Source organism: Ursus arctos, unplaced genomic scaffold (assembly GCF_023065955.2).
Source record: "Ursus arctos isolate Adak ecotype North America unplaced genomic scaffold, UrsArc2.0 scaffold_4, whole genome shotgun sequence".
Taxonomy (NCBI): Eukaryota; Metazoa; Chordata; class Mammalia; order Carnivora; family Ursidae; genus Ursus; species Ursus arctos.
This window is the reverse complement of record NW_026623056.1, coordinates 57,635,667-57,647,983: the sequence shown is the minus strand read 5'-3', so window position 1 is coordinate 57,647,983 and position 12,317 is coordinate 57,635,667. Positions and strand designations below refer to the sequence as shown.

General features: G+C 36.2%; 1 long non-coding RNA gene across 3 annotated transcripts in view; it reads right to left on the bottom strand.

Annotated features, from left to right (window-relative positions):
* LOC130542594 (uncharacterized) overlaps nt 1–12,317 on the bottom strand; it is a 64,803-nt gene that overhangs the window by 20,173 nt on the left and 32,313 nt on the right. For all 3 annotated transcript variants that reach the window (XR_008957254.1, XR_008957253.1, XR_008957252.1), the window contains 2 exons: nt 6,916–6,993; nt 2,461–2,597 (listed from right to left, as the gene is read on the bottom strand). This is a non-coding gene — a long non-coding RNA (uncharacterized LOC130542594). The remainder of the gene's footprint in view (nt 1–2,460; nt 2,598–6,915; nt 6,994–12,317) is intronic.

Here is a 12,317-nt window from a genome sequence, read left to right as displayed (position 1 = left end):
GACTAAGCATTGAAGTTCTTCAATGTTAAAAGGGTATGAAGAAGAGAATGAACCAGCAAATGCCATGGGGCAGGAGGAACCAGGAACCAGTGAGCGAAGAGAAAAAACAAGTTTATCTATCGAAACAGGGGAGAGTTTCAACTCTGTTAAATTTTGCTGTTAGATCAAGTGTGACAATAAATAGGAACTGACTGTTGGACTTGAAATGAGGAGGGCATCAGTGACCTTGATGAGAGCTGTTTCCATGGAGCATTAGCAAAGAAAACTGGGTAAAGTGGAATGAAGGGAGAGTGGGACAAGAAGAATTAGAGTGAGTACATGAGGGTCACTCTTTCTTGAAGTTTTGCTGAAAGGAGACCAAAAAAAAAAAAAAAAGGAAGAAGAAAAAAGAGAAAAAGTGGAGGGATGTTTCAGAAAGAGATGGAAAGTGAGGCCAAAATAATGTATCAACTCTTCTTTTAAAAAATAATATCTGGTTTGAATGCTAATTAAAATCATTTAAATGGAACAAAAATCTGGTGGTGTAAGAAAGACCGAGAACTGTGATGCCCAGGAGCAAGGAAGGGGATGGGACTGCTTTCCTCAGACAGGTGAGAGGGCGAGCTGTAGGAGTAGGCAGGAGGGCAGAGGATGTGAGGGCAGGTGAAGATAGGTAAATAGTCCCCACAGTCTGAAATGATGCCTCTGATGACTGAGTGAACGGACTAAAGAAAGGACTAGAGATAGGATACCATTATGGACATGAATGGTCAAGGATAATTTCATGAATTAATAGTGAGAACAATCAAGGTGGTGTGTTCCCCACTGATGTTCAGCTGACCAGATGCTGATTTGGATTTAGATGGTATTGGCTGGGCCATGGTGTGGCCAAGAAAGCAAAATAAAGATTTTCATCAAATTTTTCTCATTTCATATTAACTCATGAGTTTCTTTCCTGTGTTATCAAATATCCTTTAAACATTATTGCAACGCTTGTAAATAAATACATGCAGTCATATATTGAAATCTTTCCCTATTTTTCAATTTGATTTTACTTATATATAATCTCTCCATAATTATAGAATTTGGAAGTCAAAATTGAGAACCCATTGCAAGAAGAAAGGTGTCTGAAAAAATATAAGAAATTGCAAAGGGATTCCAAGCGAATAAACTGTTTTAGTAAAGATCTATTGCTATATAACAATTTGCTCCCAAAATTCAGTGGCTTCAAAAACAAGAGCTATGCATTTGCTCCCATTTATGCAATTGAAGTATTAAGTGGTGGGAATAGATTGTTTCTCCTTCAAAATGTATTAGTTAAAGCAACTTGACTAGAAAAATTACTTCCAAAGTGGAGTCACTCACATGACTATTGCTGTTGGCTGGCCCTGGGAGCAGATTAGGGATATTTGAAAGATTATAAGGTATCTTAGAAATCAGTATTTCATTATGGATATGAATTTAAATTAGATTAAAAGAGTTTTCATTTATTCCATTATTTTCCAAAAATCTTTTTAAAACTAATTGTACTTTAAAAAAATAATTTTTGCCTCAATTTTTTGGAATCGCTTTCCTACCTCTTGGAAGTATACATTGTTGTTCTTTGTGTGACCTATTAACTATTTAAATTCTTTTCATTCTCTATTTAGAATTATTAAAATATATGAAACTACGCTTGTGCCTCTGATATAGTTTTGGACACATGTGTTTTACAATGATGTTGGTTGACAAATCATCAGGCATTGTAATTTATTTTCTATTTTATACAGTACTTTTTAGCCCAGATTTGTTGTGCTTTGTTCATCTTTTGTGTTTATTTTTGACTTGTTGAGATTTTTTTTTAGATTTCTAATTTTATTGATTTAATTAAAGAATGGGAACTCAAATTTCTTCTTTGAGAAATAGATTGAGGTGTTCTTTGTAACATGATCTAAATTCACTCTTTTTGAAGAATTTTTCATGAATTCCTAACAAAGTTGTATTCTCAGTTTTGGTAGCGAGGCTCAAAGTTTCCCCTTTAATGTAGCCTAATGATTAGTCACTCAAATGTTTTATTCTAAGTGTATTATACCAGTTACTTGACTGACTAAAGTTTTTAGTATATAACAAAATTATTGCACCAGACTCATGGCTGAAACCATTTTACAGCATCGTCTCCTTTGTAGAAATATAGTACTTTCATTCACATTAATAGTCTATTACTATACAACCAATTATATTTGCCAAAACACAATATGAATAATTCATTCATCATCAAGCCAGACAAATAACTTAAAAGACTATTCTATTATTTCATTATTATTATCATACAGACTGGGTATTAGCCTCTCACAACTAGAATCATTCTGTTCCCTAATCCTAAATTATAGATTGTTTCTGGGTGTTAGAAGTCATATATCTGAATTTTATTTATCTTCTCCAGTACTTAAAAATACCCTAAAAATATTTTTTGAATGTATTAAGGCATAAAAAGACAGTTACCATTTTATTCACAGGATGCTTCTTCATATGCCCATAGCATCTCAAGTTTACAGTACAGTAAGTCTCTTGTGATAAAGTTTGTCTTCAATATTCATATTTTTGATGACTTCATCAATCGTACTCATCATTTCATCCACCTGGATATAAATCAGAGAAATAACTATATTAATCACATGGTTAATAGCATTGCAGTCTAAGGGTATTTACTGAAATCACATGTCCTTTCTTTCGCTATAATTTTGTAAAATAGATCTCAGGATTTATTTTTATACTGTTATTGTAAGTTTTATTGAAAAGTATTATTTAGTTCAGTTAATATTTTAAAACAGGAACCATTAATAACGTTTTCTTCAGTTATTATTGGTAAGTTAAAACATTTCAATGACATATCTGTATGTAATATCACAAAAGTCACAACTACTTGACTTTCAGCATTTGCATACTAAGGAAATGACTTTTAACAATATTTCTATGGAACAGAAAAATATTTTCTTTGTGAACTGCATTAACATAGATATTTGTCTTCTTGGTTTGGAATTACACTTGTCATAACATCGGCAAATTCTATGTGAATTAAATACTTCCTAGGTGATATAAATAAATATATCCTTGCAGTCAGAGCTGACTAATAGCTAGTTATTTTTATAGACAAGCCTCTGTGGTAGAATTTGTGAGGTTTATAGGTATATTTTAATGCCATTTCAACAAACGTACCTCCGTACCCAGAGAATAAGCCTAGATTATGGAAATGATCTGCTAGAGTTCCAGGACCATTTGACAAGATACTTTTTCTATAAAACATGTTTATATTTTAAGTTTACTATTATTCTACTATTTGTAGCTTTATTTTTTCTTGTATTCTTGTTCTAAATACAATTTTTATCTTCAATCTTGAACAGCAGAGTTTTCTCCCTCAAATGTAACAAAGGACTATATCAGAGAGTGAATCACTTTTATTGCCATCTATAGGAAAGTCATGCACAACACTTAATCTCCCCAGGTAAAGAAATCTTATAGGAAAGATAAATTTTATTACAGTATCTATTCTAGAATGTAAAAATGAACTTTGTTAATATTATTACTGCTGGGTTTGCCTGTTTTTAAAGACCCAACATCCATATGGGAAATTTTGATGTAACCCTTATAATACCCTTATAATATACTATACACACACACGCACACACACACATCTTGCAGAAGATCTCACACTCTCACACACACACGTAATATCTCAGTAATTGGAAATCTAACCTAAATATATGTCAGCACATAGAGCGTTACGAACTAGATCAGTGATAGCACATCTCTTGACTAGAAACCTGTGTTCTCCATTTACTGCCTATTTTTTTGCAAGCTACTAAATCTTCCCAAGTTTTGAAATTCTTACCTGTAAAATGAGATTTTCACCCAGGACGATAGTGAAGATTTAGGGAGATAACATATCTAAAGGGTGATGTATTCCTGGTACATAGTAAGCACTGTTATATATTAACTATTACTTTTCTTGTGTTTATTTGTATATCAATATAGTTTCAAATGGAAGAGAAGTATATGCAGACAATTATGTGTGTCACTGTAAAAAAATTACTACAGTTTAGGGGAACATGTGATGAACAATATATAGTGTATGCCACAAGGAAATTTGAATAAGATCTAGATATTTCAAGAAGAGAAGATCATTTTTAATTGATGTTTTCAGGAACTATTCCATAAATGAATAGTCGCTGACACAGATCTGCAAGTTTATTTTGTTATTAAAATAAACTATACGGGTAATTGATTGGATGACACAGGCACACTTTCAATAATACTAGAATTAATACATATTTTGAATTAAAATGGATTTAATTCAACATATATGGTTTATAATTTAATTCTCTATTCTATTTGAGCCCTTCAGGTGTGTTCAAGAAACAAAGCAAAGAACAATTGTTTTTAAAAGCCACAGGTTAAAAAGTACGTGAAATACTTTTTAGAAAACATTCCAATTGGTTGCTGCACAGATGATAACCTTCAGCATGTGGTCATGAATTAAATGCAAAATAACATCAGGAGCCCTGCTTCAAGAAATAATTAGGCCTTCTGCAGAGTCATTCAGTAAAATTACATTATTGTGTTCAACTGAGAGGAGCTGTGTAGAATTGTATTTGTAAAATATAATTGCAGGGACAGCTGGCCTGAAAAAGGAAGAATCTTAATAATATATGTTGCTGAGGTGGTTGGTTGTTTACTGCCCATTATGAGAGTGGTTGATAAGAAGAACAGTCATTGTTGCATAGGAGAGAGAAATTAATTCAGGAAAATAATGATGTAGCTTCTCCAGCAGTTTAACTGCATGTTAAAGGGAAATGTATTGTTCTCCGCGCCAGCAACATGCCTAGAGGATTTGTTCTCCTCTCTCCTACTCCTGAAGCTTCAAATCTTCTATGTGGCCTTTCTCAGTTGGCTTCCCCTTTTATTTTCTTAACTTCCCCCTTGTAATGTAAACACAGGGAAGAGAAAGGGGTAGGAGAACAAAGGATAAGCATACAAAATAGCTCCACTCTCTTTGCAGAAAGATTTAATAGGGAAATGGTACCACACTGAGATTTTATGAAAAGATTGATAATAGTGTGTTCGTTTAAAGGGAATGGGGAGCCACTGTATGTTTTGCCATTTTGAAGTTAATTTCACTTTTTCCTTAAAGGCCTTCTAGATTCTTTTCCGCCCTTTGTCAAACAGGGCAATTAATTTTATCAACATGACCTTTCAATGCCAGTGTAAACTCCCATGTGCTAAAATAAATGTCTTGACACCCTTGTGAACATGAATTATACAGATAATCACATGAAATACTGGTATTTCATGTACAATTTACTGTCATGTAAATTAAACACAAATCAAGGGAAGACAAAGAAAAATTGTTAGTTGATTAACTCCAGAGAGAACTGCCAAGTTTTAAGATGATACTTAATAGTAAGCTCATCTTTAAGTGGCTTTGGCTATATACATGAATATCAAGTAAATATATGTCCCTAAAAATAAAGGCATTATTAAATGTATGTTAATCATTTCTTAAAAAATTAAAATTTCTACCTTTAGACAATGTCAGAATAACTTTCTCTTTAAAAATATTGGGGTGACTTGTATTTTTACTTATTAAAACCAAGTTTAGGGGCGCCTGGGTGGCACAGCGGTTAAGCGTCTGCCTTCGGCTCAGGGTGTGATCCCGGCGTTCTGGGATCGAGCCCCACGTCAGGCTCCTCGGCTATGAGCCTGCTTCTTCCTCTCCCACTCTCCCTGCTTGTGTTCCCTCTCTCGCTGGCTGTCTCTCTGTCAAATAAATAAATAAAATCTTAAAAAAAAAAAAAAAAACAAGTTTATAATTTTCAGATAAGAAGACAAAGTTTTACTTCTACAGCAAATATTTGTTGAGGCTATTATGTGCCAGTCATCTGTGCAGGAAACAAACCAGAGTACACTCAGGGAAGGGGTACGCAAAAATGTCGGTGTAATAAGGAGAGTAGGACAGGAAGGAAAGGTGCGCACACACGCAAAAAAAGATGCTGGTCAGGGAAGGCCTCTCTGAGAAGGTGAAATTTAAGCAAGGTTCCATCTTTTATTCTGTTTTGGTTTTGTTTTTAGAATTCTTTAATATATTCATTTTGAATTTAAGGAGACAAAATTGTAAGATCTATAAGCAAGAATTCTGTTCTATTTATCACAGGAAACCAAATAAGTTCCCTCGACTATATACAGTTGTTATTGACAAAAACGTTTTTATTGGCTTCACTTAAATAAAAATATGATTTAAATAAAGCACTGGGTTGGGGGCGCCTGGGTGGCTCAGTCTGTTAAGCAGCTGCCTTTGGCTCAGGTCATGATCCTGGGGTCCTGGGATCGAGCCCCACATCAGGCTCCCTGTTCAGTGGGGAGTCTGTTTCTCCCTCTTCCTCTGCTCCTCTCTCCCCTCCCCCAGCTAGTGCTAGTGCTTTCTTTCGCTCACTCACTCTTTCTCTCTCACAAATAAATAAATAAAATCTTCTAAAAAAAAATAAATAAAGCACTGGGAGATATGTAGAATTCATCTTTAGTTTATTATATTTCATGATCTTATGGGTTAATAATTCAGGCAGAGCTCAGCTGAGCTATTCTGTTTTGGCAAAGGCCGCTCTGCTATTCAGTGGCAGGGCTGGTCTGGAAGGTCCAAGGTGGTTTCATTCATACATCCGGGGCCTTAGTGGGGATGACTGAAGGCTGAGCTTGGTCAGAGGTTGTCAAGGAGGATGCCAAATGTGTCAGTCAGCACAGCACTCTCAGGGAATCAGGATTCTTATGCGGGGGCTCAGGGCTGCCTGAGAGAGTGTTCCGAGAAACAGGAAGTAGATACTCCTAGCCTCTTAAGGTCCAGACCGTCCCCCTGTCCACAAGGTTATTGTGGCTGCATGCTATTGCCCAAAGCAGTCATACACTCACCCAGATTCCAGGGGTGACAGAGGCTCCACGTCTTCATGGCCGTAGCATCGGAGTGTGCAGCTGTCTTGAATCTGCCCACTAACCATTAAAAAAATTACAAAATTTACTCAAATACAATGACCAAAAGCAAATACACCTAAAGTGCTTGGATCATTCTATAGTATTTGTGGCTTGTGTGTGTGTGTGTGTGTGTGTGTGTGTGTGTATGTGTGTGTAGTATTTGGACCAAACCTAAAATGATGTAGGTGTCATGAGAACATGGCATTTTCCCTGTGGGTATTCTGGAACTCATACATTAAAATCCAGTCAGAGAAACATCATTTACTCACACATTGAAGGTGGTAACATGAATCTGTGAAATGTGGCAAAAGCTAATGCACTATGGCTATTTCTCTTACAGAAAAAGTTTCACAGTTAATTTTCATCTCAATATTGACTTTTTTTAAAGATTTTATTTATTTATTTGACAAAGAGACAGCCAGCGAGAGAGGGAACACAAGCAGGAGGAGTGGGAGAGGAAGAAGCAGGCTCCCAGCGGAGCAGGGAGCCTGTTGTGAGGCTCGATCCCAGGACCCTGGGATCATGCCCTGAGCCGAAGGCACATGCTTAACGACTGAGCCACCCAGGCGCCCCCTCAATATTGACTTCAGCCTGTTAATTCTTACATAACGATCTCCTTTATTTTTAACATCCCACTGAAAAAAAAAATAAAGATATCTATACAACGCCAAAATTGTGATGTCCCTATTTAACTTAAGGCTGCGTTGTATTTGCTCCAGAATAAACTTGCAAACCATTCTTTTGGTCGCTCTGAGCTGTCAATCTACTCAGTATGGTCTTCGCTTCTGAAGTCTTGTTGGACAGATAACTCGAAATTCCAAGCAAATCACTCCACCAGTTTTACCTCAGTAGCAATAAAATTATCCTAATTCTCTAACAATGGTACATTTTTTTTTATTCACTTTCACTCACCAGGTCTACTTTAATAGGACAGACAAGATCACTTAGAATATCTGCGGTAGTCCTAGAAATCCTTTATTTGGGGAAACTTGAAGGACTTATAATAACTGGGATCTAATGGTAGCTGTACGTTAGTTATATTATTAACTGTATTTTCAATGTAAAAGATTTTTGACTTGATACTTAAAATGTCAAATGTTTACTATGATATTGCTATGACTTTGTTAAATTAAGATTTATTAAGTGGAGCACAGGGTGCTGGATGGTCAGCCATGGTTCAGCTACAAATTACGAAAGAAAATGGAATAGGGAAATCTGTTCCTCGTAGATCCAAGGGGAAGTACGCAGCATGCTTCCAGGGGTCCCATGGAGAGGTCAAAGTAGGCGCAGGCAGAGAGAGAGGCAGGACCTGGAGCATGCCTTTATGAGGGTCTGTGGGTGGAGTGATTTTGAGTTCTTGGGCTAAGAAGGGATGGGTCAATTCAAACCAAAAGAGGGGGTTTTGGTAACCTCCATGGGATCTTATCTAAGGGGAGCATAAAGGATAGGCCTGCCAGGCAAGGGAGACTGTTGATCGCAATGGCGTTTGGGTAGGTCACATCAGAAACATGTTTGCTTGTGACTCTGCGGGCTGCTCTGTGGCATGCACTTGCGTGAGAGGCTCGTGTCAGCTTGAGGTCCTGTAGTCTACCTGGCCAAGCAAAATGGCTGTAGAGGCAACAATACCATGGTGTCGCTTCGTTAAACTCTTGACAGATATCTTAAATAAGAATATGTAAAATTTTAGAACAGTTTTGGCTCCATTATATTAGCTCTCTGATTTATCCAAACTTTGGTTTGTGTGGACAGCAAGATTTATATACTTTTCTTGAATTCCCTTTGGGATTTCACAGGGATCCTCATTTCTGTACATCCGGGCAAGTCTGAGATTGGCTATGAGCATTATTCACCTGGATGCAACATACTTTCTTCAGAGATTCCTTTTATGTTGTCCATTTGAAATCCCTTTGACACTAGGTGTAACGAGAGCTTATATAATTAGATAGGCTCTTTCAAGACCTAACTTCTCATAATTTATTTTTATGGTAATAAATCTGGAAGATCTACGGCTGCCTGACTTGGAAATCAAAAATTCCCCTTGAATTTTTGCTCATTAAACATACAAAAGTTGCTCAGAAACTGGCCCAAGACATTGCCAGTTGAAATAAATTTAAAAAGGAAACTACATTCCATTCTTTTTGTGCTGGTCTCGTGGAATAGTCTCATTCACTCTTTAAAATATGTCTCTGAAGTTTGACCTTAGCCAGGAAGGTAAGAGAACAGAGTCACAATCTGTTCTCTTTGAATTGGGTGGGTCTGCTGGCCAACTTCCCTTTGGGCATTCAGGGTCTCCAATTAGTCATGCAATTAATTAATAACCACTTTAATCCCTTTCTTGAAAGGCATAAAAAATGATATCACAATATTTAAATGTCTAGCCATATAATCACCTGGAGATGAGAATAATATCTGTCTGGCTAGATTTCACTGTCACAGGAACATCTAGCCCAGATATTTGGGAATATTCAAAAGCCTAATAACTAACCTGTTTGCTTTCTTTCAGATTCTTTCTCCCTTTTCTGGGCTTTTAGCATTAGATAAGCCTAACCAGAGATGATTTGATAACGAATAATTTTTTGTGGGAAGCCCTTATAGCACTGAGTGTCTTACCAGATTTACAAATTTTATTTTCGAGGAGCCAAAAGTGCTAAAATTTTAAGAGTTGTGGATTCATGAGCATTGATAGTAAGAGCTAACATTTACTGAGGTGTCTCTCCAAGTGCTTCTTTGTGTATGAACTCATTTAATCTTCATGATAACCCTATAAGGAAGATACTTTTTTGGAAGGGAAGAAGGAGTCACCCCTAGATATAGTTGGGGAGACTGACCCAGAGAAGGTCACAAAGGTAGTAAATAGTAGAACTGGTTGTTTTTTTTTTTTTTTAAAGATTTTATTTATTTATTTGACAGAGAGAGACAGCCAGCGAGAGAGGGAACACAGCAGGGGGAGTGGGAGAGGAAGAAGCAGGCTCATAGCGGAGGAGCCTGATGTGGGACTCGATCCCGGTACGCCAGGATCACGCCCTGAGCCGAAGGCAGACGCTTTAACAACTGCGCTACCCAGGCGCCCCTAGAACTGGGTTTTGAAGTCAGGCTGTTTAGCCTGTGTGGTCCTTATTTGGTATATTGTTCTTTCTTTCTATATTTGATTTAGGAAGAAACTATTTGTAAAATTTCAGTGGCTTCAGATAAGTCATAACAGAACCAATAAATTCAAAATTTCTTGGTGTGAATCATGTAGTTTTTAAGGCTTTAGGTCTATGAACTTTATTTAAGCTAAACTCAAAACACCTTAGATGACATAGGATATCTAAGCATAACCTCTTTTGGTGAAGGACACTCCTCATCATCATTTTCCATGTATACCATATAATTATATTTTGGACAGGTATTTCTGTATGTATGTGCATATATATGTATAAACACACATACATATATGTATACATAGATACATTTCTGTGATACTATGTGATACTATTCTGTGTATATAGAAAAACAGAAATGTATATATACATTGCTGTCCAGAATTGTCCAAAACTTCTGGACAAAAATGTGTAAATGTTACAGATATGGAAATGTTACTATTTTAGATTTTAGAATAGAATTTTCCTTCTAAGCTTACCTTGTTCTAAGGTGTGTCTAGAAGGTAAAAACAAAACAGTCAAATTACCATTTGGAATTTCTTTTTTCTAATTAATGTTCTACTAGAGGGTATTATGCTAAGTGAAGTAAGTCAATCAGAGAAAAACAATTATCATATGATCTCACTCAAGTGAAATTTAAGAAACAAAACAGAGGATCATAGGGGAGGGGAGAGAAAAGTAAAACAAGACAAAATCAGAAAGGGAGACAAACCATAAGAGACTCTTAATCATAGGAAACAAACTGAGGGTCGCTGGTGGTGGGATGGGGTAACTGGGTGGTGTACATTAGGAAGGGCACGTGATGTAATGAGCACTGGGTATTATTATATAAGACTGATGAATCACTGAGCTCTACCTCTGAAACTAATAATACACTATACGTCATTAATTGAATTAAAATTTTAAAAATTTAAAAATTTTAAAAAATGATTTATTTATTTATTTGAGAAAGAGAATGAGCGCAGAGGGAAGGGGCGGGGCAGAGGGAGAGAGAATCTTATAACAGATTTGCTGCTGTTCGGAGCCTTACACGGGCTCAATCTCACCATGCTGAGACCATGCACAACCTGGGCCAAAATCAAGAGTTGGTTGCTTAACAGACTGTGCGACCCAGGCGCCCTATCTCCCTCACTTCCTTCTGGTCCACATACTTTAGTAAGGCAGCTTGGTCAATGAATGTGGCGATCCCCAGAGAGAGATCATTTTCTTTTTCTTTTTCTTTTTTCTTTTTTCTTTTTTTCCCCACAATAGCATTTGAGTTTCATGGATACAGAGAACCAAAATTTGGATACAGAGCAAAATTTATCCTATTACAATTAATTTGCCTCTCTGAATCACTCACATAATAATTAAGTTTACTTGGCTCCAAGTTGCATAAATCATTGTTTTAAAGACAACTCTTTCTTGGGGCACCTGGGTAGCTTAGTAACTTAAGTTCTCAACTCATGACTTGGGCTGATGGTCATGATTTCAGGGTCCTGGTAGCCCCGGGGGAGTCTGCCTGAGGTTCCCTCCCTCCCTCTCCCTCTTCCCCTCCTCACTCATGCTTGTACATGCTCGCTCTCTCTCTCTCTTCCTAAAATAAATAAATACATCTTTTAAAAAATAAAATAAAGACAAATCCTTCTTTTCTCTTTATAATCTGTGAGTTGTGGGATCTTTTTTCCCTGTAAGATTCTTTGAAGTCTTATCCTAAAATACTTTCTTGAGTTAAAAGAAGGAAAGAAAACCTCTCAGTTGAAAATTTTCTCCCTTGAACCACACAATTAATTTATGATACAGTATGTTTAACAGACATCTCGAAGGAAAGATTTTTTTTTCTTTTCAGAAATAATTGCCATGTATTCTATCAGTTCCAGGTGTACAATATAATGATTTGACATTTGTATATATTGCAAAATAATTACCTTTATAAATAAATGTTAACATCCATCACCACAAAAATAAATAAATAAAAATAAATTTTAAAAAATTACTGTTGTACCTTCAGTGACCTCATGAAGATTTTCCAAAAGTGGGAGATGGGGGAATGGACGGTTGGGAAGGGGACATCTTTAAAAAGCAAAAGCATTTCATGTATTTTGATGTTCAACAACATGGACTGTTAAGTGACTGAAACATTGTTAATAAAAGTAAAAATCTGATGTCAAAACAATAATTGTTTATTGTGTGTAAGTCTTATACATACAACTGATCATA